This window comes from Ochotona princeps, chromosome 8 (genome assembly GCF_030435755.1).
Source record: "Ochotona princeps isolate mOchPri1 chromosome 8, mOchPri1.hap1, whole genome shotgun sequence".
In the NCBI taxonomy this organism is placed as follows: domain Eukaryota; kingdom Metazoa; phylum Chordata; class Mammalia; order Lagomorpha; family Ochotonidae; genus Ochotona; species Ochotona princeps.
The window spans coordinates 51178534-51202238 of record NC_080839.1 but is presented as its reverse complement, the minus strand read 5'-3'; the positions used below and the strand labels follow the sequence as shown (position 1 = coordinate 51202238).

At 43.0% G+C, this 23705-nt stretch overlaps 1 long non-coding RNA gene across 2 annotated transcripts; it reads right to left on the bottom strand.

The window, feature by feature from the left end:
• Positions 1-556: 556 nt before the first annotated feature.
• Positions 557-23023, bottom strand: LOC131480935 (uncharacterized). 2 transcript variants are annotated; one of them, XR_009245900.1, is made up of 4 exons: positions 22886-23023; positions 10679-10962; positions 910-1030; positions 557-653 (listed from the first exon to the last, which is right to left on the bottom strand). It is a non-coding gene; the product is annotated as an uncharacterized LOC131480935 (long non-coding RNA). The 2 variants fall into 2 exon arrangements; XR_009245899.1 differs by lacking the exon at positions 22886-23023 and adding an exon at positions 21538-21699.
• Between the last annotated feature and the right edge of the window lie 682 nt (positions 23024-23705).

Here is a 23705-nt window from a genome sequence, read left to right as displayed (position 1 = left end):
AATTTGATAGAGATTTCTATCCATGGATTCACTCCCCAAATGCTGGCAACTAGAGGGGCTGAGCCAAGATGAAGCAAAGAGCCTGACTCCCATCCAGGTCTCCCACATGGGAGGGACCCAAGTAATTGAGCCATCATGGGCAGCCTCCCAGGTGCACTTTTTATTAAGAAGCTGAAATCAGGAACAGAGCTGGGGTTCGATCCTAGGAATCCCAATATGGGGTGCAAGTGTCAGCAGCGGCACCTCCATCGTGTGCTGATCACTGTTCCTGCAAAAGTGCTCATGTCCATGCAAAAAGTGACAATGTCCTGCTCAAAACTGCTGAATACGGAGGAACAAGCTGACCCAGGAGACTTTAGGCCTCTCTCCCCAAGCGACTCACACTGAAGCTGCCTTGGCCCTCCTGGTGTTCTGTGTCCTTGCTCAAGCTCCAGGCTTCCCTAGACCCTCCCTTGCAACCCCTGAGCCTTCCTCCCATCTTCCCCTCTCTACCCTTTCTCAGCTCACTCACTTCTCTCCAGAAAGACAGACTTCACTTGTGTAGAGTGAAGCAAGTCGGCTGCCTCTCGGGCACTGCCCTCAGTGGCATGCAGGTGCCTTGGGGTCCTGCTTCGGGCTGGGGCTCCTCTTTCTCAGCCAAAATGCTTATCAGCCTACGGAAAGCATCAAGGAACAGGGAAAGTGAGAGGATTAAACACTTGAATTGCCCTCCTCCACCCGCTCCCTGCCTGTGCACGCTCTGGCAAAGCAACAGTGACCATCAAAACAATGTTCAGAGACTGCCAAGCAGATGGAGAAGTGCTAAGTGATTAGGCAGTTCCAAGAAAGCCAAATGGTAAGCCAGCAGGTAGGAAAAACAAACAGCACTTCATGTAACAGCGCACTCGCCCCCGCCAGCCCAGGAATTACCTGCAATACGTACCCAGATGATGGAGATGAAGATGCAGCCAGGAGCAGGAGGGCAGGTTCAGCCACCAGACCCCTTCTCCCAGGGACCATCTGTTCTATCCTAGCGGAAAGCTAGAGGCTTCTGAAAGGAAAGTGGCAGCTGTCAGGATCAACATGGGGTCAGGGGGCGTTAAGCAGCAGTGAAGTCACTGCCTGGGCCATGCTTATCCCACATGGAATCTCCTACTGAAGGGCCTGGATGGGGTTCCTGGCCCTCCACTTTCCATCCAGCTTCCTGTTGATGTTTCCATTGGGAGACCACAAATGATGGCTCAAGTGAAACTGACACCCACGTCGGAGACCTGGATGGAGTTCCAGGCTCCTGGCTTTGGACTGATCCAGCCCTGGCTGTGGTAAGCATTTGGAGAGTGAACCAGCAGGTGGAAGATTCTCTCTCTCTGACTTTCAAATACATAACTAAAAATTAAATTAAAAATTACGGTGGACTTCAGTGGTCAAGCCATTGGTTAGGACACCCACATTCCACATCAGTACATCCTATATCAGAGTACCAGGGTTTAGTTAAGTTGTAGTCCCTTAATTCAGCAACTGCCTAATCAAGCTTGGACGAATGTCACCCTGGTCATCATTCCTGGGGTCATTGCAGAGTCAACACCTCTCTCTACCCCTACCTCCTTCCTTATCTCTGATTGTTGGTTGGTTGTTGTTTAAAGTCAATAGGCCTGGTATCTTTCCCTCCTTCCGCTTTCAAGAGGCACCCCACCTCCTGGCTTTCTCTCGGGAGGTGCTTTCCCCTTCCCCCTCCCTTCCCTGCTCACCTGGCTCCTTCGTAAATAAACTTTTCTGTCTGCAAAAAAGAAGAAAAAAAGTCAACAGGTTTATCATCCAGAGATGGTAGCGGCTTGCTAATGGCCTGGAAAAAGCAACAGAAGATGGCCCAAAACGTGGGTCCTAGCTACCCAGATGGGAAACCTGGAAGAAGCTCTTGGCTTTGGCCTGGCTTTGCCCTGGCCATTGTGGCCACCTGGGGAATGAACCAGTAGATGGAAGCTTCCTCTGTAACACGGATCTCCAAATAACTTTTTAAAAGCTGCGTATAGGAGCCAGTACAATGGCTTAACTGGCTAATCCTCCAGTTGCAATTGCCAAAATCCTGTATGTGTAATAGTTTACATCCTGGATGCTCCAATTCTGATTCAGCTCCCTGCTTATGGCCTGGGAAAGCTGTGGAAGATGACCCAAAGCATTGGAACCCTGCTCCCATGTGGGAGACCCAGAAGAGGCTCCTGGTTCCGGGTTCCTGACTCCAGATCAGCTCACTTCTCTGTAAATCTCCCTTTACAATAAAATATTATTTATTTAATAAATATTTATTTTTCCAATAAGATTATTTTTATTGGAAGACAGAGAGAAAGATCTTTCATCATCCACTGGTTAACTCCCCAAATGGCCACAACACTTAGAGCTGGGTCAGTGCAACACCAGGAGCCTGGAACTTCTTCCTGCTGGTGATCTGGGAAGTCAGTAAAAGATGACTCAAGCCCTTGGGCCCCTGAACCCATGTGAGAAATCCAGAGAAGGATCTTCAATCCTGGCTTCAAACTGGTCCAGTTCTGGCCATTGCAGCCATTTGGAGAGGAACCAGCAGATGAAAGATATCTCTCTCTCTCACTCTTGCTATTTCTCTCTCTTTTGATGTTTGTAATTCTCCCCTTCAAATAAAATAGATACATTTTAAATAACAACAACAAAGAAAGAAAACCAACCATCCACAGAGCAATTAAGTAATAATGTAAACAAACAAACAAACAAAAAAATAATAATGTCACCTCTTGAAATTGCCCCAGAAGGAAGCTAGGCCTGGACAGGTCAGCTGTGTGGGTTCCTGTAGCTATGCTTATCTGAGTCACAAAGAGGGTGAAAAGTGGAGAAGAACCAACTCAAGACTTCTGGGAAAGCCAACACTCCAAAACTGGTTAGTCTGTGTTCAAACCAAGTTCAGGGCAGGGCATACTGAAGTTGGAGATGGAGGGGTTTGCGTCATTAGGCATGTTTCAAAGCCTGGCAGAGAGAACTAAGAGCAAGAGGAACGAGGAAGGCATCTTGAGGCAACCACTTTGAAAAGAGATTGATGGGTGAGGACAAGCACATTCTGTAACCATTAAATGACATCTAAACAAGGTCAATCACCAGAGTGTTGTCATGGTAAAATAAATAAATACATACATACATACATACATACATACCCAAGAGGTTCAAAATGTCCATTATTCAGGGAATTGTTGAATAAACAAACAAAAAAAAAACGGTGAAGTGGAATAAACTGAAATATACAAAGGACTACTGGACTTTCAAAGAAAAACAAAAAGCCATGAAGAAAAGCTCTAACCACTTCTCAGGGCTGGTCTTCAGGGTATAGTGAGGGGAACCAAAAGGAAACAACAGGGACAGGTGCCTGGTACAGCAGTTGGCATTCTGCTTGACACGCCCGCATTCCATTCCAGAGTCCTGGCTCTGCGTCCAATCCCAACATTCCTACCAGTGCACACCCTGTGAACCAGCCCAGGTTTTTAGGTCCCTGCCACCCACTCAGTAGACCCAGATAAGTTCTTGGCTCTTGGCTTTGGCCTAGCCCAGCTCTAGTCCTTGCAAGCACTGGGGATGTGAATTGGTAAATGGAAAATCTGTCTCTCCCTTTCCAAATAAAGTGGGGGAAAACTTTTTAAGAGACAAGATATGCTATTTTGCATGTGAGAAGGAAGGGAACACACTAACATACATAAGCACTGGAAAGACAGATTAACAACAATTACTCATGGAGAAGGGGGGAGAAGAAAAAGGGGGGAGAAGAAAAAGGGGGGAGATGAAGTTGTTGCTCACACACACATGAACCTATTATTGGATTTGTGGTTTACAGAAAATTAATTCAGGAGCTGGCACTGAGGTATAGCAGGTAAAGCTGCTGCCTGCATCACCAGCAGCCTATATGGGTGCCAGTCGGAGTCCCAGCTGCTTCTCTTCCAACATAGGTCCCTGCTAATGTGTCTAGGAAAGCAACAGAAGATGGCCCAAATCCTTGGGCCCTTGCACCCTCATGGGACATGCAGAAGAAGCTCTTGGCTCCTGGCTTCATTCTGGTCATTGCAGCCATTTTGGAGGAGTAAACCAGCAAATGCAAGAATTCTTTGCTGTCTGTAACTCTTTCAAAAAAAATCTTTTAAAAAAGAAAATTAAGTTTTAAAATAAACAGGCTCACAAAGGCAAAAAATGAAAGTATTGTGATGTTAGCCATACTGATGACACACAACACCAGTGTGAATAAATGAGACCAGTCTTCCTGAGGATCACGGTTGCTTTGAAGAGAAGAACATGGTGTTTTCCTCTTCTTCCTATTTGCTATATTTTCCAAACTCTGTTATGATCCTGCCTTCCTTTGATCATGGAGGGAAATCTGTTTTGTTTTGTTTTTTTTTTTTAAGATTTGTCATATTCATTTTAAAGTCAGAGTTACAGAGAGTGAGAAAAAACAGGTCTTTCAGAGGTTGGTTCATTCCCTAAATGGCTACAATGTCTGGGCCTGGGCCAATCTAAAGTCATGAACCAAGACCTTCTTCCAGGTCTTCTATAAGTACAGGGAGCCCAAGCACTTGGGATATCCTTCCTGCTTTTCCCAGGCCATCATCAAGGAGTCAGATCGGAAGTGGAGCAGCCAGTACTCAAACTAGTGTCCTGTGGGATGCTGGTGACACAGGCAGGAACTTTACTTACTCTTATCCAGTGCCAGCCCCAGGAAAAATTTTTTTAAGATTTATTTTATTTTATTTATTGGAAAGTCAGATTATAGAGGAAAAGAGACAGAAAGGAAGATCTCCTATCCGCTGATTCATTCCCCAAGTGGCCATAACAGCTGGAGCTGAGCTGATTTGAAACCAAGAGCCAGGAGCTTCTTCTGGGTCTCCCGCGTGGGTACAGGGTCACAAGGCTTTGGGCTGTCTTCTACTGCTTTCCCAGAACACAAGCAAGGAGCAGGATGGGAAATGGGGCCACCAGGACATAAACTGATGCCTATATGGGATGCTGGCACATGCAAGGTGAGGATTTAGCCACTAGGCTCCCTCTCTGGGCCCGGACAGTATCTGGCCAACTGTGCTCTTTATTAGGAAACCTTGCACATATCTGTACAGCCCTTTGAGAGTCTACTGTCCACTCACTCCACAGCACTACCAGGCAGGAACTGCTTTCAGGTACATTTGGTAGTCAGACTCTGAGATAAATTCCTTCCTCTGTGACTGCTTCCAGCATTTTGGTGGCCTGCCTTTTCTCACCTTGGGAGCACCTGACTTCCTCCCCTGACCTGATGTAAGAGAGACAGTGCCTCAGGAAAAGCCCTGGGAGTCTCAGGAGAGATCTAAACTCTACTAAGAGATTTTCAGACACACATTACAGGATGTTCAGAATGGCTTTCAGGCTTATTACAAGCTTCCAAACTAAACAAGTCAACTTCCAACAAGAGCCAATCCTTGAGAGACAGAAAGCAAAGGGCCTAAGAAATGTAGCAGCTGCTTCCAAAGGAAAATCCATTTCAATTTGAAGCACTGGGTATTTTGGACACACAAATTTGGTTATTAATTCTGAAATGGACTTGGAACAAATACAATTTGCAGCAGTGGAAGTTGGCTCATACCTGTGCTCTGCCAGAGATGGAATCCACAAGACCTCACCAAGCTGTGAGTACACACACAAAAATGGATGCAGGGGGCATGCTTTTACATGGCCTGGGGGCCAGAGGCTCACTCTGTACATGTATTCTGGAGACTCAGGAGCAGCACTAGAGTCCTGCTTACACTAGACTCCTGGAGCTCCCAGGAGAACCAGAAAAGGATGTTTTGATGTGCCAGCACTGTGAACAATGCTATTCAAAGGGGAGACACAAAGGGTGATCCAATTGACCTCAGTGAGCCCTGTCTGGGCCCAGCTTTCTTTCCAAGTTTATTGGCTTATGAGGTTTATCTTGTGTGAATTACTTGTTAACAAGCTTTGTCCTTTGTTTATTTGTGGCATCATACCCCCTCTGTGTAACAGGATACTAAAAATGGTGCTCCCAGGAGCTGGTACTGTGGCTCAGCTAGTTAAGCCACTGACTACAATGTGCATATTCCATAAGAGTACCAGCTGAAGTTCCCACTACTCAGAATTTTAGAAAAAGTATATATATAAATATATATATATACTTGATATATATACTTATATATACACTATTATATATATATATTATACATATATATGTATATTTGAAAGGCTGAGTTATATTGAAAGAAAACAGAGAGAGAGAGAGCAATCTTCTGCCTGCTGTCTCACTACCTAAAATGGCAGCAACAACTTCAATAAGTACCACAAGCTTCTTCTGGACTCTTATATGATTCTTACACGGCTCTTACATGACTCTTACATGGCTCTTACATGACTCTTATATGGCTCCATTTGGGCCATCCTTCCATCCTCTGTTGCCTTCCTAGGCACTTTAGCAGGGGGTTGGATAAGAAGTGGAGCAGCTAGGATTCGAACCAGCATTTATATGGGATGCTAGTGCTACAGGCTGTGGCTTAATCTGATGAATCATAGCAGCACCAGCCCTGCTTGACTTCTGACTCAGATCCCTGCTAATGAAGCTGGGAAAGTAAGAGAAGATGATCCAAGTACACGGGCACCTATCCCCTGGATGGGAGACAGGCTGCAGTTCCAGGTTCCTGGCTTCAGTCTGGCCCCACCCTGACAATCATAGCAATTTGGGCAGTGAACCAGCTGATGGAATATAATCTCTCTACATCTCAACCTATTTCTCTTCAACTCTGTCTTTCAAATAAATCAATCTTTAAATTTTTTTTTCTTAAATGGGGCTCATTCTGCTTCAGTGCTAATCCACCAGTCAAATGACCAATGTGTTATAGACCAAATACAAAAGTCAGGGTGAAGCTGGCTCTCCATTGGCAAAATTCCCCAAGGAAATTTCATAGAATTATTTCAACATTTCCTAGAGTCCTCAGTCAGGTTAAGGATAATTAAAGGATCAGGTGCAAGAGAGAAACTGGTGATTTTGCTGGAGACCGACTTGTTGCTGTGCTCTGAGTAATCTCTGTCTGCTCACAGCCCATGAGGAAGGGATTGCTTTCCCCTCTCCTCAATGCTAGAGAAGCTGCTCTGGCACGGTACAGGGAGCCTGGGATATGTGTCCCTCCAAGTGGTAGGCACCAGGGACTGTGCTCCAACCCCTCTCTGGAAACCCAGAGAGGGCAGGCTTAGAGGCACAGCTAGAAGACAGCTGGCTATCTGCATACATCAGGACAAGGGACACACCAGGGTTCCTGTGGACAAGTGTGGCAGTGTTGGTTGGCCAGCATGGCCATTGTCCTGTCTAACAGGGTAACTGAAGGAGGAAAGGGAACCCAGTAGCATGGAGCTACAGAGGAAGCCCACCTCCTCAGGGCTGGCAGGATACACAAGCAGCCACCCACAGAACACATGTGCCAGGCCAAAGGACCTGTAGGAAACCGGTCCTGACTAGGAGACCCTCCAAAGAGACCAACAAAGTGCCAACAAGCAAAAATACCCTTTAAACTCTGCCATACACAAGTTCAAGGTTATGATGGATCCCTTCTGTCCACTTATTATAACTCCGTTCCTGTGTAGGTATTAACATGAGAAACTGGCCAGTCACTCAAGTCTAGAAGAGTTATTGGAACTCAAGTAAAGGAAACAGAACCGCTAACCACCCCTCCCTTCTCCTTGCAGGCAACTCCCCTAGAGCAGATTTAAGTCAGAGGAGGGAAGAAATTTGGACAATCAAGCTTGGAGACTGTGTCAGGATCTTCAGTGGATAATTGCATAATGCAATTGATTGAGACTGAGCACATGCCTTAAAGCAACTCTAAGATTTTACATAACATAGGGAAACGTCTTAAACATGCCACAGTTTTTATCTAGAAGCAGGGAAACACGACCACATTGTAACATTCTTTTTTTAATTTAAAACACAAATATAGAGATAAACAGAGCTCTCATCTGGTAATTCACTCTTGGCAGAGTCAATTACTTGAGCCATTGCTTGCTGCCTCCCAGGCTCCTCATTGACAGGGAGGTAAAATCAGGAGCCAGGCAGAATCAAGAGTTGAACCCAGGTTCTCTTACATGGGATGTGGGTACCTTGACTGGCATGCAACTACTCTGTGAATTGCCTACCTCCCAAACTGAAATGTTTAAAGGAAGCTGGGAATAGAAAAAGGAAAGAAAAAACGGGTTGTGTTTTACTAGTAGTGTTTGTCCAATATACTAAAATACATCTTTTATTAAATATTTCACTTTTTACCTTAAGGATAAGTTTTGCTGTACATTTTACATTTCTGAACAGATTTATTGGAGCCAGCATTGTGGCATAATGAGTTAAGCTACTGTCTGCAACATCAGCATCCCTATGGGTGCCAATTTGGGTTCCCTGTTTAATTCTGATCCAGCTCCCTTCTAATTTACTTAGGAAAGAAGCAGAGGATGGTTTGGGTACCTGTCACCCAAACAGGAGAGCTGGGTGGAATTCAAGGCTCCTGGCTGGCTGTTGCAGCTATTTTGGGAGTGAACTATCAGATGGAAAATCTCTCTCTTTTTCTATCTGTAACTCCTATCAAATAAAATATTTAAAAACCAGATTTATTTATTTGAGGCCAACACCATAGTACAGCAGGTTAAGTCACCACCTGCAATGCCACAATTCCATATAGGCACTAACCTGAATCCCAATTATTCTACTTCTGATCCAGTCCCTGCTAATGCACCTGGGAAAAGAAGAGAAAATGGCTTAAGTACTTGGGCCCTTGCCATGCACATGGGAGACTCACATGGGAGACTCAAATGGAGTTCCAACTTCCTAGCTTTGGCCAGGCCTAGTCTTAGCGGTTGTGGTCATTTGAGGAGTGAACCAGTAGATCAAAGATCTCTATTTTTCAATTCTATAACTCTGTATTTTAAATAAATAAATGAATACATCCTCTTTATAGGTATGTTTGAAACAGTGACAGAGAGGGCGAGGCACAATAGCCTGGGGACTGGGCCAGGCCAAAGTCAGGAACCTGGAACTCCACGTGGGTCTCCAACATGGGTGGCAGTGATCCAAGTAATTAAGCTATCATCCACTGCCTTCCCAGGCACAACAGCAGGAACCTGGATCAGAAATAGAACAGATGAAACTCAAACTGACACTTTGATATGAAATGTGGGTGTCCTAAGTCATGGTTTAACCTTGCTATGCCACAATGCTGGACACTAGGTTTTACATTTTGATGCCACATTGTTTTCTACTATTTTGTTATATATATGTGTGTGTGTGTGTGTGTGTGTGTGTGTGTGTGTGTTCTAATGAAGAGGTTATTTTAAAATTTTTGTATTCTATTTAACGGAGAGAGATGCCATCCATGTATTCATTCCCCAAACTGCTACAATAGCCGCCAGTTGGGGCCAAACCAAAGGAACTGGGAATTCAATTCAGATCTTACCAATGGGTGCAGGATGTGGCATGTTGGGCTGGGCTTGGCTGCAACACCTGTTGGTTTGCATGGATGTGGGGCTGGAGATGGAAGTGACCAGGCGATTATAATCACTAATGTGTGGGTTAGGATGATATAGGTCATGGACTGAACAGAACCCTGTACTAGCTGGTACATGTAAGAGTCAGGTCTGGGGGTCACCCCAGGTGAAGTTTCTTGGGTGACTCCTCAACTGGACCACTGGACTCAAAACTCCAGCCACAGGGAAAAATCATAGAATTTGTTGTCCAACATTGGAATGCATATATTGAGACTGGGCCTCCTTGATTGCTGATGCCAATGAAGTGGATGGCATGCCCAAGTACACAAGGGGGACATGACAGCTCATTAAAGAACTGTAGAGGATAAGAGTACTGTGAGTACCATGTCAAAACAGGTTGGACAACACTCCTGGCCAAGCTTTGGCAACAAGTGTCTGAGTGAATGGATGCACTGGGGTGGACTCTGTCAACCAATGGACCTTGGAACGATTTTCTCAGCCTTGGAACAGTGAAAACGAACAGTGACTTGGAACCATCAAAACCACTCAAGCAATACCCTTGGGACATTCTTCTCCACATTCGGATTTCTATAATGAAATCAAATGGCTATCCCCCATCCCCTAGTATGATATAATTTGGCAGCTGGGAGCAGCACTCTCTTCCCCGCCCTGTCCCCATACAGGAGAAAAGGAAGAAAACAAACTTTGGAAGTCCACCCACTTTCACCATACCTTGACCTTCCCTACCCTATTCAGTGGTCCTCATGGACCTGAATTATTGTCAACTATGTAAACAATGCCAAAAATAAAATTAAATTTTAAAATGGTGCAAGAGCCCAATTACTTGAGCTGTCACTGTGGCCTTCCAAGGTCTGCATTATAGGAAGCTGGAGACAGGAGCCAGAACCAGGACCTGAACTCCAAAAACGGGGCAGGCATTGGCCTAGCAGTGAAGACACTGGGGTTCTGAGTGATATAGCAACCTAATCCTCCACATACAATGCCAGCATCCCATATGGGGACTGGTTATAGAATAAATAAATCTTTTTTTTTTTAAATCACTATAGTAGTTAATTGTGTGTATCAACTTGACTGGGCTAAGGGATGACCAGGGAGCTGGTAAACACTGTTTCTCAGAGTGCTTATAAAAGAGAATAACATCTCAATCAGTATCCTGAATAAAGAAGAATATCCTTACCAAGGCAAATGGGCATCCTACAATCTAGTTGGAGATCCAACTAGAAGAAAGCCTCAGAGGGAGGATGCGTGTGCTCTAACAGCTGGGATGTGGCTTTCTTCCACCCACAGGTATGCAGGCCTTCAGACTCAGTGTGATTACACCATTGACTTTCCTTGGTCTCTTGCTTGCTGACAGCAGGTCATGCGGTTTCTTGACTTCCATAATCAATTAAGTCAACTTCTATGTATTTTCATCTTCTTTCGGCTATGCTTCTCTGGAAAATCTCAACCAGTAGGAAGGCTCTTCACAAAGCCCATGGGAGAAGAAAATGGAATGGAAAAAATAAGATTACTTTGGTGTAAATTTTTTTTTAACATTTTTTGATAGACAAAGAGTGGGAGAAAGAAAGAGACAAACAGAGAGTTCCTATGTATTGGTTCATTCCCGAAATGTGCCCAATAGCCAGGGCTGGGCTAAGGCTGAAGCTGGGAGCCAGGTATTCAACTCAGGTCTCTCACATGATTGGCAGGAAACCAATTCCTTGAGCTATCATCAATGGAGCTGCAGTCAGAACCTGGATTTTTGAATTCAAATGCACACACTCCAGTATGGAACGAAAGCATCATAACCACTAAAATTCATGGCAAAGAAAAGGTCAAGAATATTATGCAAAATTCTTTACCAAAGTAAACTTACTTTTCCTTTATGTATTTGTAAAGGGGGGGAGAGAAGGAGGAGAGAGGGAGGAGAGAGAGAGAAAGAGAAAGAGAAAGAGAAAGAGAAAGAGAAAGAGAAAGAGAAAGAGAAAGAGAAAGAGAAAGAGAAAGAGAAAGAGAAAGAGAAAGAGAAGAGAAGAGAAGAGAAGAGAAGAGAAGAGAAGAGAAGAGAAGAGATAAAGATTTCCCATCTGCTGGTTGACTCTGAATGCCTGCAGTGACACATGGGCTGGAAGAGGCCATAGCCAGGAGGAGCCAGGAAATCAACACAGATCTTCCATGTGGGTGTCAGAAACCCAAGTCCCTGAGTCATCACCTTCTGCCTGCCAGAGTATGCCACAGCAAGAAGCTGAACTCATGAGCTGAGCCAGGGCTGAAATCCAGGCCCTGCAGTATGGAATGGGAGTGTCCCAAGCCACGTCAACCTCTGTCAAATGCTCAGCCTAACTAATCCTGTAATTCCATTTTACCACAGACTTTTGATATACCCTTGTACAGTTTACTTTGAATAATTGTAGTTTTCTCCTTCATGTTCATATCTTCATCTAGAATTTTCTTTCTGTGTGTGGTCTAAGAATTTGCTTGTATCTTTTTTCTAAAAAAAAAAAAAAAAAGAAATTTCTTAACTACCATTTATGGAACATCTACTTGTCCTGCAGCTATTGTACTGCAAGATCTTATCATTTTACAGACTCTTCATTTTATTCCACTGATGTTTCTTTATTCTGTACTGATATTCACCAGTTTAATTACTCCAGACTTCTAATACCTTGATTTATTCTTCTTGCTTCAGAATTGGATTGGGAGTGCCATAGTCACTGTTTCCCACAGGAAGCTAAGAAGTGTTTGTCAAAAGCCTATAACAGAATCTTCTGGGAATTTTTGCTAGGGTCTCATTAAATCTGGGCAGAACTGATGAAATTACTGAGTCCTGGCTCCCATAAAGATGGTTTACTCAGTTTTTACATGGCCGTAAGTGTATTTTTATAGTTTTAGATGGTAGTTTGTATTTTATTTCTAAATATTTATTTGTCTTTGTTAATGTGAATGTCTTTATTTCTTACCAATTTCCCTGTTATTGTGTATGCTCTAATTGGCTGTTTCTCATATAAAGAAATGTTTTTGGCTTCATCATGCTGAGCTTGCATCCAGCCGCCCTGGAAACATCCTTACCTGTTCAACTAATTTCCCCAGCTCCTGAGTTCGGCCTGCTATTGTGTGTGTGGCCGGGATCACTAACACAGTGCCACATGTTAATAATCATCACAAAAGCGTGGAGACACTTCCAGGGTTTAACCATTGAGAATGTCTGCTGTGCGCTTCTGGGAGATGTCATTTATCAAGTTAAGAAGAGTTTGATTCCAAGTTTGCCAAGAAATCTGGTCATGGATTCGTTCTGAGTCTCGTTGAATGCCTCTTCTGGATCTATTGAAATCATATGGTGTTTTCCTTCAATCTGTTAATGCAGTGACTTAATTAGATTAATATACTTTCTAATGTTATCCTGGGATAAACCCTGAACAGTCATGATTTCTTTAATACATCACTGAATTTAACAGGCTAATGATTTAATTAGAAGTTTTGCATTTTTGCTCTTTTTTTTTAAGATTTTATTTGAGGGGCCACCACCTGCAGTGTTGGCATCCCATATGGATACCAGTTGGAGTCCTGGCTGCTCCATTTCAGATCTAGCTTCCTGATATTGTGCCCGGGATAGAAGCAGAGGATGATTCAAGAGCATAGGTCCCTGCACCCACATGGGAGACTAGGAAGAAGCTCCTGGCTTCAACCTGGAACAGCACCAACAGGTGTAGCCATTGGGGAGTAAATCAAGGGACAGAACATCTCACTCTGTCTCTCCCTCTTAACTGTGCTTTTCAAATACATACAACAGGTATTCCAAAAATTTAGCTTTTTTATTGGCATTCATTTGACATTCATTAATTTTTTATTTAATTTTTTAATTTTGAATTTTATGGTACAATTCCATAGGGTCTGGTATTTCCCTCCCCCAAATTCCCATCTCCTGACTGATTTGCCCCATATTATTACAATAGTGTAGTCCTTCATAAGCAGTCTTAAGTCCATCAGTCTTTTATTTCAGTATGCCCTGACATTGTTGGTACAGACAGTCCAGCATTCCATTGTCTAGATATGTCCAAAAGCTTCATTGGGAGTCCATGTTTGATCTGGAAGTAAAGATGCATATTGCATTGTATCTTCACATCTGGATATGGTAGTCTCTATTATGCTGTCACTATATATTCTCTTAAATGGGAAGTCACAAAACAAAGACAACCACAAGTATGAAGTAAAAACAAAAAAATTTACAGCACCATGGAGTCAAAAAACGCGCCACTGAATAACCAATCCATGGGTGAAGAAAAAAAGACACAAAAGCCTCTTGGGTAAAATGATACCACCATGCGATCCATGAGCCAGCAATATATTCGACAAGAGAAAAAAAAAACTATTTGTAAGAAATGAAAATGAAAACATGGGCCTGGCACGATGGCCTACCAGCTAAAGTCCTCGCCTTGAACACACCAGCATCCCATGTGGGTACCAGTTCTAATCCCGGAATCCCCACTTCCTATCCAGCTCCCTGCTTGTGGCCTGGGAAAGCAGTCCAGGATGGCCCAATGTCTTAGGATCCTGCACCCACGTTGGAGACCTGGAGGAGGTTCCTGGCTCCTGGCTTAGGATCAGTGCAGCACTGGCCATTGCGGTCACGTGGGGAGTGAATTATTGGACGGAAGACATTCTCTGTCTCTCCTTCTCTCTATATATCTGACTTTGTAATAAAAATAAAATCTTTAAAAAAAAAAAGAAAAAGAAACGGAAAATGAAAACAAAAACACCAAAACACATGGGATGCAGCAAAAACAGTATGAAAAGGGTTATTGATCTTACAATTTGCATGAAGGTTAGCTTGTATCAGAGAGAACATAAGGTATTTGTCCTTTGGGATTGACTTATTTCACTGAGCATCATGGTCTTTAGCTAGGACCATCTCATTTCAAACGGTATAATTTCATTCTTTTTAATGGCTGAGTAATACTCCATGAAGTAGACGTACCACAGTTTCTTTAACCACTCCTTTTGGACAGGCATTTGGGTTGTTTCCATGTCTTTGCTGTTGTGGACTGTGCTGCTGTAAATATAGGATTACAGATCCCCTTCTCAAATGCTGTTTTTATTTCCTTTGGATATATTCCTTGGAACAGGATAGCTGGGTCATATGGCAGGTTTATTTGCAATTTTCTAAGCACTCTCCATTTGGATTTCCATAGTGGTTGTACTATTCTACACTCCCACCAGCAGTGAAGGAGGGTACCTTTCTCCCCACATCCATGCCAGCAGGTGTTGTTAACAGAGTTCCAAATGTAGGCCAACATCACTGGAATTAGGTGGTACCTCAATGTGGTTTTCACTTGTATTTCCCTGACAACTAGGGAGCCTGAGCATCTTTTCATATGTCTGTTAGCTGTTTGAATCTGTTATTTTGAAAAAAAATATCTGTTCATTTCCTTCGTCCTTCTGTTTCATCTTTTTTCCATCCCTCTACATTCATTAGGTTCAGTTTTTTGTTCCATCTTAGCCTTCAGTTGGACAGTAAACAACGTTTTTGACTTTTCTTGTTTCCTAATAAATGCACTTCTCTATCAGAATTCCATATATGATACTGGTTATTTTTATAAGGTGGAGTTGTCATTCAGCTCCAAATATTTGGTGATTTCTATCAGTTTCACTTATGAATACTCCTTTAGAAATGAATCTATGGATTCTAGACATAGGGTGATTTCTGGCCTTTCATCGTATTGTGTCTTCCTAATTTCATGGCACTGAGATAAATACTTTGTGATGCCACTTCTTTACTATTTGTGACCAACTTTTAAAAGTATTTCTGTATGCTTGACAAAAATTCACAATCCCTACTTCTTGAGTGCATACTTACAAATTTACTCAACCAAATTTATCAGTTCTCTTGTTCAAATTATTGACATCATTATCTTATCTGATCTTTTTTGAATTTAAAATGCTTTTTGAGGATTGTGAATAGTTAAGGCATTCATATAGTTCACATTTGGGGCGGGGGGAAGGCGCTGGTATTTAGCTCAGATACTAAGATGCTCCTTAGGATTCCAGCAACTTCTATCAACTGGATTCAAGTCCCCATTCCACTTTCAATTCCAGCTTCCTGCCAGTGAATACCCAGAGGCAGCAGATAATAGCTCAAGAACTTGGATCCTGCCATCCAAACAGGACACCCAGGTGGAGTTCTTTGCTCCAGCATGGCTCACCCTTGTAATTGGAAGTACTTGCGGAACAAATTGTTTCCATCTTTCAAAATTTAAAAATAATAAAATACGCATTGTTCAAATTTTTTTTTAGAAATTACACAATGAGAATACTCCTCCTATCCCCCGTTACCCAGAGCAGCTGACACCAGGGAATCTCTTGCATTTAGTCTGCCCTTCATTATCCAAACTAAAATGCCCAAGAATTTCTCCAGGAAAGAAGGGTTATTTCACCTCATAGTTTGGAGATCACAACTCATAGTCCGGGATCCGTGGAGACTGGTCATGGTAGGAACCACAGACGAATAATCCATGGAGCCAGGAAACAGAAGACCTAGGCAGAACTTGAACTCAAAGAGTTATTTTAGGGAATGGTGTGGTGATCTATCATGCTAATCCTCCCTTTGCAGTACCAGCATTCCTTATGGGTGCTGCTTCATGTCCCAATTGCTTGATTTTTGATCCAACTCCCGTTTTATGGTCCGAGAAAGAACAGGATGGTTCAAGTCCTTTGGCCCCTGTGCCTACGTGAGAGACCCAGACAGAGCCCCTGGGTCTGGGTTTTGGAGTGGAACAGCTCCAACTGTTGCAAACACTTGGGGAGTAAACCAGTAGATGCAAGTTCTCTCTCTCTGTAATTCTGACTTTCAAATAAAATTAATAAATCTTTAAAAAAAATATTTCAGGAGAAACACTTTCTGAGGGTAAACTCTTAATGATCTAACCACCACCCACTAGACCTACATCTTGGCTGCAGCAATTAAGCCAGATCTTCACCTTTAATCATGAAGACATCAGAGTTTAAACATTTGCCTGGGTTTTGGAGAGACAAATTCTACTCAGCTAATAACAGTTCTATTTGTCAGGCCACTGTATACATGTACAATAAAATCCATCGATGTGCAATATTTATTTGACTATGGCATGTTTGGTACTTGGCTTCTGTGCTTACAATTCTTCTAGGTGGTACATATACTCACTACTATCATTACATTAAGCTTGCAGAAATGTGGTGCTATAACTAATTCTATTAAATATTTACACTCCACTTGTATCTCTTGGTGGACTTTTCTACTTAGTCAAACAAGATCTATATTTACTCTCACTCCTTTGCCAGGCAAAGTGTGGCACGCTATATATACTAACATGATCTAGCTTTCTCCATTCAATAGTATCTCTTGGAAAGCTGACCCTAGTAGGACTAGAGCTATGGACACCTAGATATACTGTTGTGTTCTTATGTGATTTAATCCTGTTATAAAGCAATGCACAACAATTAACCTTATACATACTTCAATGCACATTTGTGGATAGACATGTTGGGGAAATTCTCAGAAATGATATTCCTTGGTCAAAGGACACATGCATTTGTAATTTTGAGAAAAATTGAAGGGAGGTTGAACCCAACTGTACTCCCACTGTGTTTCTCCCAAAGCTTCACATACAAAATGTATTATTAAACTTCTGAATTTTTGACAATTTGATAGGTGAAAATGGCATCTCAGTCTACATGTAATTTCCATTTCACTTATTCTGAATTTTTGGCATACTTTCGTGTATTTAAGCGAATTACTATTTTGTATGTGAATTGTTTTTTCATATCTCTTGCTCATTTTTCTATTTGGTGGTTGACTCCTTTATTAATTATTATAAAGTCTTATATACACTGAGGGGACTTGTCTCGGGATGGTAGGTTGCAACTGTTTGGATATTTTAGCTTTTCTCTCTTCTATTGACTTGCTTTTTTTATGATGGCTGCTTCTTCTCCTTTGCTATGCAGAACTTTCTGGTCAAAGCTGCAACAGTCCCTTTATGCCACAGTTATGAAGGAATTCTGTGTCCTTCTATAACCTTTATGGGTTTATATAGTACTTTTATCTGTAACCTTTAACGATTCTGAGTTTCTGTGGTCAATGTTTTGTGGCAAAAAAAAAAAAAAAGCCACTTTCTCCCCCAGATGGTTGCCTGACTGCCTCAGTACACCTTACTGAATGGTCTATTGTTCCCACTAACTTGATAGCCCTTGTAATAGACAGATTACATATGTACACTGTTTTAAATTTTCTATTCTGCCTTATGATCTCCTTAGTCATCAGTACTCCTTTGTTTTCATTTTGGGGGGTTTGTGTTCTAAGATCCTGTAGGGCTAAATCTTCATTATTCTACTTTTTCAGTTTTCCTTGTTGTTTCTATTTTTCCTTATGAATAGTAGAACTAACTGGTATGGACAGTTCTAAATAAGCAGCGGCATTTTGAGGGCCGGTGTAGTGGTGAAAGAGCCAGGCTAAGCCTCGGCCTGTAGTACCAGCATCCCATGTGGGTACCAATTCTAATCCCAGCTGCTCTACTTCCCATCTAGCTCTCTGCTTATTGTTAGCAAACTATCAGAGGCTGGCCAAAGTCCTTGAGACCTTGTAATCCCGTGGGAGACCAAGATGAAGCTCCTGGCTCCTGGCTTGGAGTTGGGGCAGCTCTGGCCATTGTGGTTATTTAGGGAGTGAACCTGTGGACGGAAGCACACACTCTCTTTCTCTCTGTAATTGTATTCAATAAAAATAATTAACAAATTTTTAAGAGCATTTTCTTGTTCTTATATCACATTTTATTTCTACTAACAAAAAACCTGTTATTCTGATTGTCATTCCTCTGTAGATAATATCTTCTTCCTTAGCAGCTTTTAAGATGATTTCCTTTATTTAAGGTTTCATTGTTTTGTTGTAATGTTATAAATGCAGTTTCTGTTTTCTTAAAAAAAGAGTCAGTATTCAGTATTTTCTTTCTGTTTTAAAATTCATTTATTTAGTTTTCTTAGAAAGGCAGATTTACAGAGAGGAGGAGAGACAGAGAGAAAGATCGTCCATCTACTGGTTCAATCCCCAAGTTGCCACAATGGCTGGAACTGAGCCGATCTGAAGCCAGGAGCTAGGAGCTTCTTCCAGGTCTTTCACGTGGATGTAGAGTCCCAAGGCTTTGGGCCATCTTCTACTGCTTTCCCAGGCCACAAGCAGGGAGCTGGATGGGAAATGGAGCAGCCGGGATACAAACAGGCACCATGTGGGAACCCCGGGCATGGAAGGCAAGGATTTAGCCACTAGGTTATCATGCTGGGCCCAGCGTTCAGTATTTTCAACAGGATAATTTCTACCCTTCCCCCTCCTTTGAAAATTCTAAGCTGTTTTATTTTCTAATTTTGCCTTCTTCTTCTATTTTTCCCTCTGATAATGCTAGCTCATATAGTAAGGCTTCTGAAGCGATCCTCCATATTCTTATCTGACTGATCTTTGAACTCCTAAAGTTATCCTCAGTTCCATGTTCAATTTATATTTTCTCTCTTAAACTCTGGGCCAGCCTAGCAGTTTTTAACTTCTCTGCTGGTTTTTTTTACATCTATCTGTTCCTGTTTCATTGTAACTCCTCTGTTATAGGAGGGGTCTTCAAAAAGTTCATGGGAAGAGTGGACTACTAAAAAAAAAGCACAAATTTCAAAATTCTGTTGCATTCAAATAAATGTGTTCTACTTTGTTATGCCTGAACAGAATTTACAAAGAAACAATCTATAAATAAATCAGTTTGAGGAGCTGGTGTTATGCCATAGTGGGTTTGAGTCCCAGCTGTTCCACTTCCAATCCACCTCTCTAACCACACACCTAGCAAAGCTGTGGAAGATGGCCCAAGCCCTTGAACCACTGCCTCCGACACAGGAAACTAGCATGAAGATACTAGTTCCAGTCTGGTCAGCTCCAGTCATTTTGGCCATTTGAGGATTGATTCAGCTTATCGAAATTTCTCCTGCTCTCTCACCGCTCACTATTGTACTCACTCACTTTAGCTGCTAGGCTACCTTACTGGGCCCAGCTATTTTTTTTTTTTTTTAAGATTTATTTATTTATTTGAGAGGAAGAGTTTACAGAGAGAGAGAAAGCTAAAGTCCTCACCTTGCATGTGTTGGAATCCATATGGGCACCAGTTCTATTCCTGGTGGCCCCACTTCCCATTCAGCTCCCTGCTTGTGGCCTGGGAAAGCAGTCAAGGATGGCCCAAAGCCTTGGGACCCTGCACCCACATGGGAGACCCAGAAGAAGCTCTGGACTCCTGGCTTCAGATTGGCTAACCTCTGGCTGTTGTGGCCTTTTGGGGATTGAATCATCGGATGGAAGATCTTCTTCTCTATCTCTCCTCCTCTCTGTATCTGACTTTCCAATAAAAATAAATCTTTTAAAATAAATAGCTTAAAAGATATCAGTTTGAAAAGAGTCCCCATCAAGGAAATATGAATTCTGCTTAAACGAAAATGAGAACAAACACTGAAGTGATGGTGAAGACTGGATGGAAGAATGGAGAAGTTACAAATGGGTCACCAGAGGTAAAGCATCAAAGACAATAGCAGTTCAGAAATGGACAATCTGGTACAAGGAGGAACTAGAGGATGGTAACTATGATGCCCACAGTGGTAAGGCACCTACCTCGATCTGTGGGGGAAACACCAGTCTAGTTTGTTCTTTAACAGAAGAGGACTAAAAGCAGAAGAAGCCACAGTAAACACCGCAGACACAGCAACTACATCAGCTAACTCTGCTCAGTGGGTGTCCTCAGGTCAGCTGCAAACAACAGCAGCAATTTCAACAAAAATTTGAAAAAAGTGGGACCAAGACACTTAAGCATTTCTGCCAAGAGCTGTAACACAGACTCAAGCATGACCTGATTGGTACAAGTCTGAAAACGAAGCACAATCCAAGAAGTTAAACTGGTCAAATGAAAGCACAAGTGGACCGGGCAAGAGCCATAGGGCAGTGGCTTTTGGAGATGTTCAAAACATTTGGCTTACTGATTTTCTGGAAAGCCAAAGAAAATGGCATCTGCTTCTTTGAGCAGTTGCTTGAAGAAGTGGATCAAAGCATTAGTGGAAAACCAATGAGCAAAGCTTCAATGGAGTCCTCCTCTTCCACTTGCTCCTGCTCATTCCTCTCAACATGGCAATTCCAATGAGGGTCTCAGTGGGAAATCATTAGGCGTCCCACCTTATGGTACTGATTCAGCTCTTCACTTGTTTGCTGATTTTTTTTTAATTTTTATTTTTATTCTTCTATTTTTATTTTATTTTTATTTATTTTATTGGAAAGTCAGATTTACAGAGAGAAGGAGAGACAGAGGGGAAGATCTTCCAACTGATGGTTCACTCCCCAAGTGACTGCAATGGCCGGTGCTGCACCGAGTCAAAGCCAGGAGCAAGGAACCTCTTTCAGGTCTCCCACATGGGTGCAGGGTCCCAAGGCTTTGGGCTATCCTTGACTGCTTTCCCAGGTCACACACATGGAGCTGACTGGGAAGTGAAGCAGCCAGGATACAAACCAGTGTCCATATTGGATCCCAGTGCATGCAAAGCGAGGACTCTAGCCACTAAGTTACTGCACCAGGCCCTGTTTCCTAATACTATATCAATCTTCAAAGGCTGCCCATTCTTCTTCAGTTAATGAAGTAAAAAAGACTACACTGACACAATCCCAAGACCTTCAATTCCTCAGTGGCAGGTTAAATGGCCAAAATTCAGAGTCTTCACTTGATCTGAGCCAAAAGGTTGAGAGGCAATAGAATTCAAAGTCTTAAACTTGCAGGTGCTTGTAATGAGAGATAATGGTTACCTTTTTTTATCTTTCATTTTCTAATTTTTTTCTCACAACTGTTTTTGAAGCTTCCTCATTATCATGAAAAATGTTAAATATACTATCTTTAAAAAAAAGGAGGTAAGATGGTGGCTTAGGGTAGAGACACATTTGGTGTGATGGAGAATCTTTAGATAGGGTGAAGCACAAGAAGTAGATTAGAGGAAAAAAACAGGGGTTAGGAAGTAGTCAGGGGGTACCTGGAGATTCCCTGGACACAGCGAACTGGCGGCAGCGGCAGAGCAGAGTTGCAGTGGACAGAAAAACCCATCAGCGATCAGCGAGCGGCAATCCACACTCCAGCGATCCGGGTTCCAGCACCAGCCAGACATCCAGTAGTGGCCTCCGCTTGGTTCCTGTGGCAGCCACGTGGGAGCTTGGGAGGCAAATGCAGTCTGAGACCTGCCTATCTCGCTGAATAGCTTGGGCCAGCCACAAGTGGAGAAAAAGTAGGGGGGTCTGGGCACCACTTGTGTGGAGAAGCAGAGTACAGAGTTGATGGAACAGCCCAGAGGGGGGTCGTTTGTGGCTAATCACACAGAACTGATCCAGCAGGGAGGGTAGCATCAGCTTCACTCCCTACAGGGTCTGTGTGATCCCTGGAGCTGAAAGTCAGCAGCCCCATTTCTCCAGCAGTGCCCTGCTGGACACCATCTTGTACAGTGGGGTAGCGAGTGTGAGTTTCAAGTGAAGGCCCAGAGTGGACTTGTTTCTAGCTAATTGCACAGAGTTGAGGCCACAGAGAAAGCAGCACCAACCTTGCATCGTGCCGGGTCTGTGTGGTCCCTGGAGCTGATGGCCGAAAGCCCCAGATCTCTGTTGGTGCCCCTACAGGCGCCATCCTGCATAGACAGGCAAGGGCTCAGAGCACTGATAAACTGCAGAAGAAGCAGTGGTAAACCACGCATTTGCTAAATCAGTAGCGCTCAGAAGTCAGTGACACGGAACCAGGCACTGTAGACTGAAGGGAGAACAGCCGAGTGCTAAGCTGAACACAGTCACCTCCATCTTAGAACACTGCACAAGCTATGCAGGAAAACAGCCCCATCAAGGCACGCTACCAACTCGACCCAAAATAAATCCAGGAAGCACACAGACATATAGGCCAGCAGGTGCCGCCAGCCAGACCAGTGCTGCTGAAAAAGCAATTATTCAGGACAACTAGTGTTTTCCTAATCCAGGAACTGAACATATAAATCAACTCGGACCTGCATAGCTTAGTCCAAAATGACATACAGACTTCCAGCTGTTAAATGGAACAACATGTAAAAGACATTTTTACCATATTGCATCATTTTAGGTGCTACTGTGTAATAGAAAACTATTTACTGTGCTTTTATCATTCTTGTAAAAAGTATATATTTGACAAAATCTACCATTTTAAATATTTCATATAAAAAATGAGCGGTATTATATATACTAACAACATTGTATAACTATAACCATCACATATTTCTAGAACTTCCCCAAACTTCCAAACAGAAGCTGCGCCCATTAAATAATAACTCCCCATCACCCTTAACATAAGTGGAATCATATAATATTTACCTTTGAAACTACAATATCCTTTTGTGGGCCAGTGCTATGCGGTATCAAATTAATCCACTGCTTGTGATGCTGACATCCCATATTGCAGCGCTGGTTTGAGTCTTGGCTTCTCTACTTCTGATCTTGTTTCTTGCAAATACACCTAGGAAGGCACCAGAAGTACTTGGGCTCCTGCCACCCATGTGGGAGACCAGGATGGAATTCCTGGCTCCTGGCTTTTGTGGCCATTTGGGGAGTAAATCAGAGGATGAGAAATCTTTGCCTCTATCTCTTTCTATGCTTCAGATAAACATTTTGTTTGTGGAAAAATATTTTCAGGGACCACAATTTCTCCTAGAGATTAAGATTCTGGTTAAAACCCTGTGTCCTGGGCCGGGCACGGTGGCCTAGCGGCTGGGATCCTTGCCCTGAACGTGCCAGGATCCAATATGGACAGCAGTTCTGGTCCCAGCAGCTCCACTTCCCAATCAGCTCCCTGCTTGTGACCTGGGAAAGCAGTCCAGGACGGCCCAAAGCCTTGGGACCCTGCACCTGCGTGGGAGACCAGGAGGAGGTTCCTGGCTCCTGGCTTTGGATCGGTGCAGCACCGGCCATTGCAGTCACTTGGGGAGTGAACCATCGGTTGGAAGATCTTCCTCTCTGTCTCTCCTCCTCTATGTATGTCTGACTTTCCAATGAAAATAAATAAATCTTAAAAAAAATTAAAAAAAAAAAACAACAACCCTGTGTCCTATGTGGAAATACCTCTTTTATGACCTGGCTCTGGATTCGGCCTCCAGCTTCCCGCTAAAGCAGACACTTGAGGGGCAATGGTGAGATC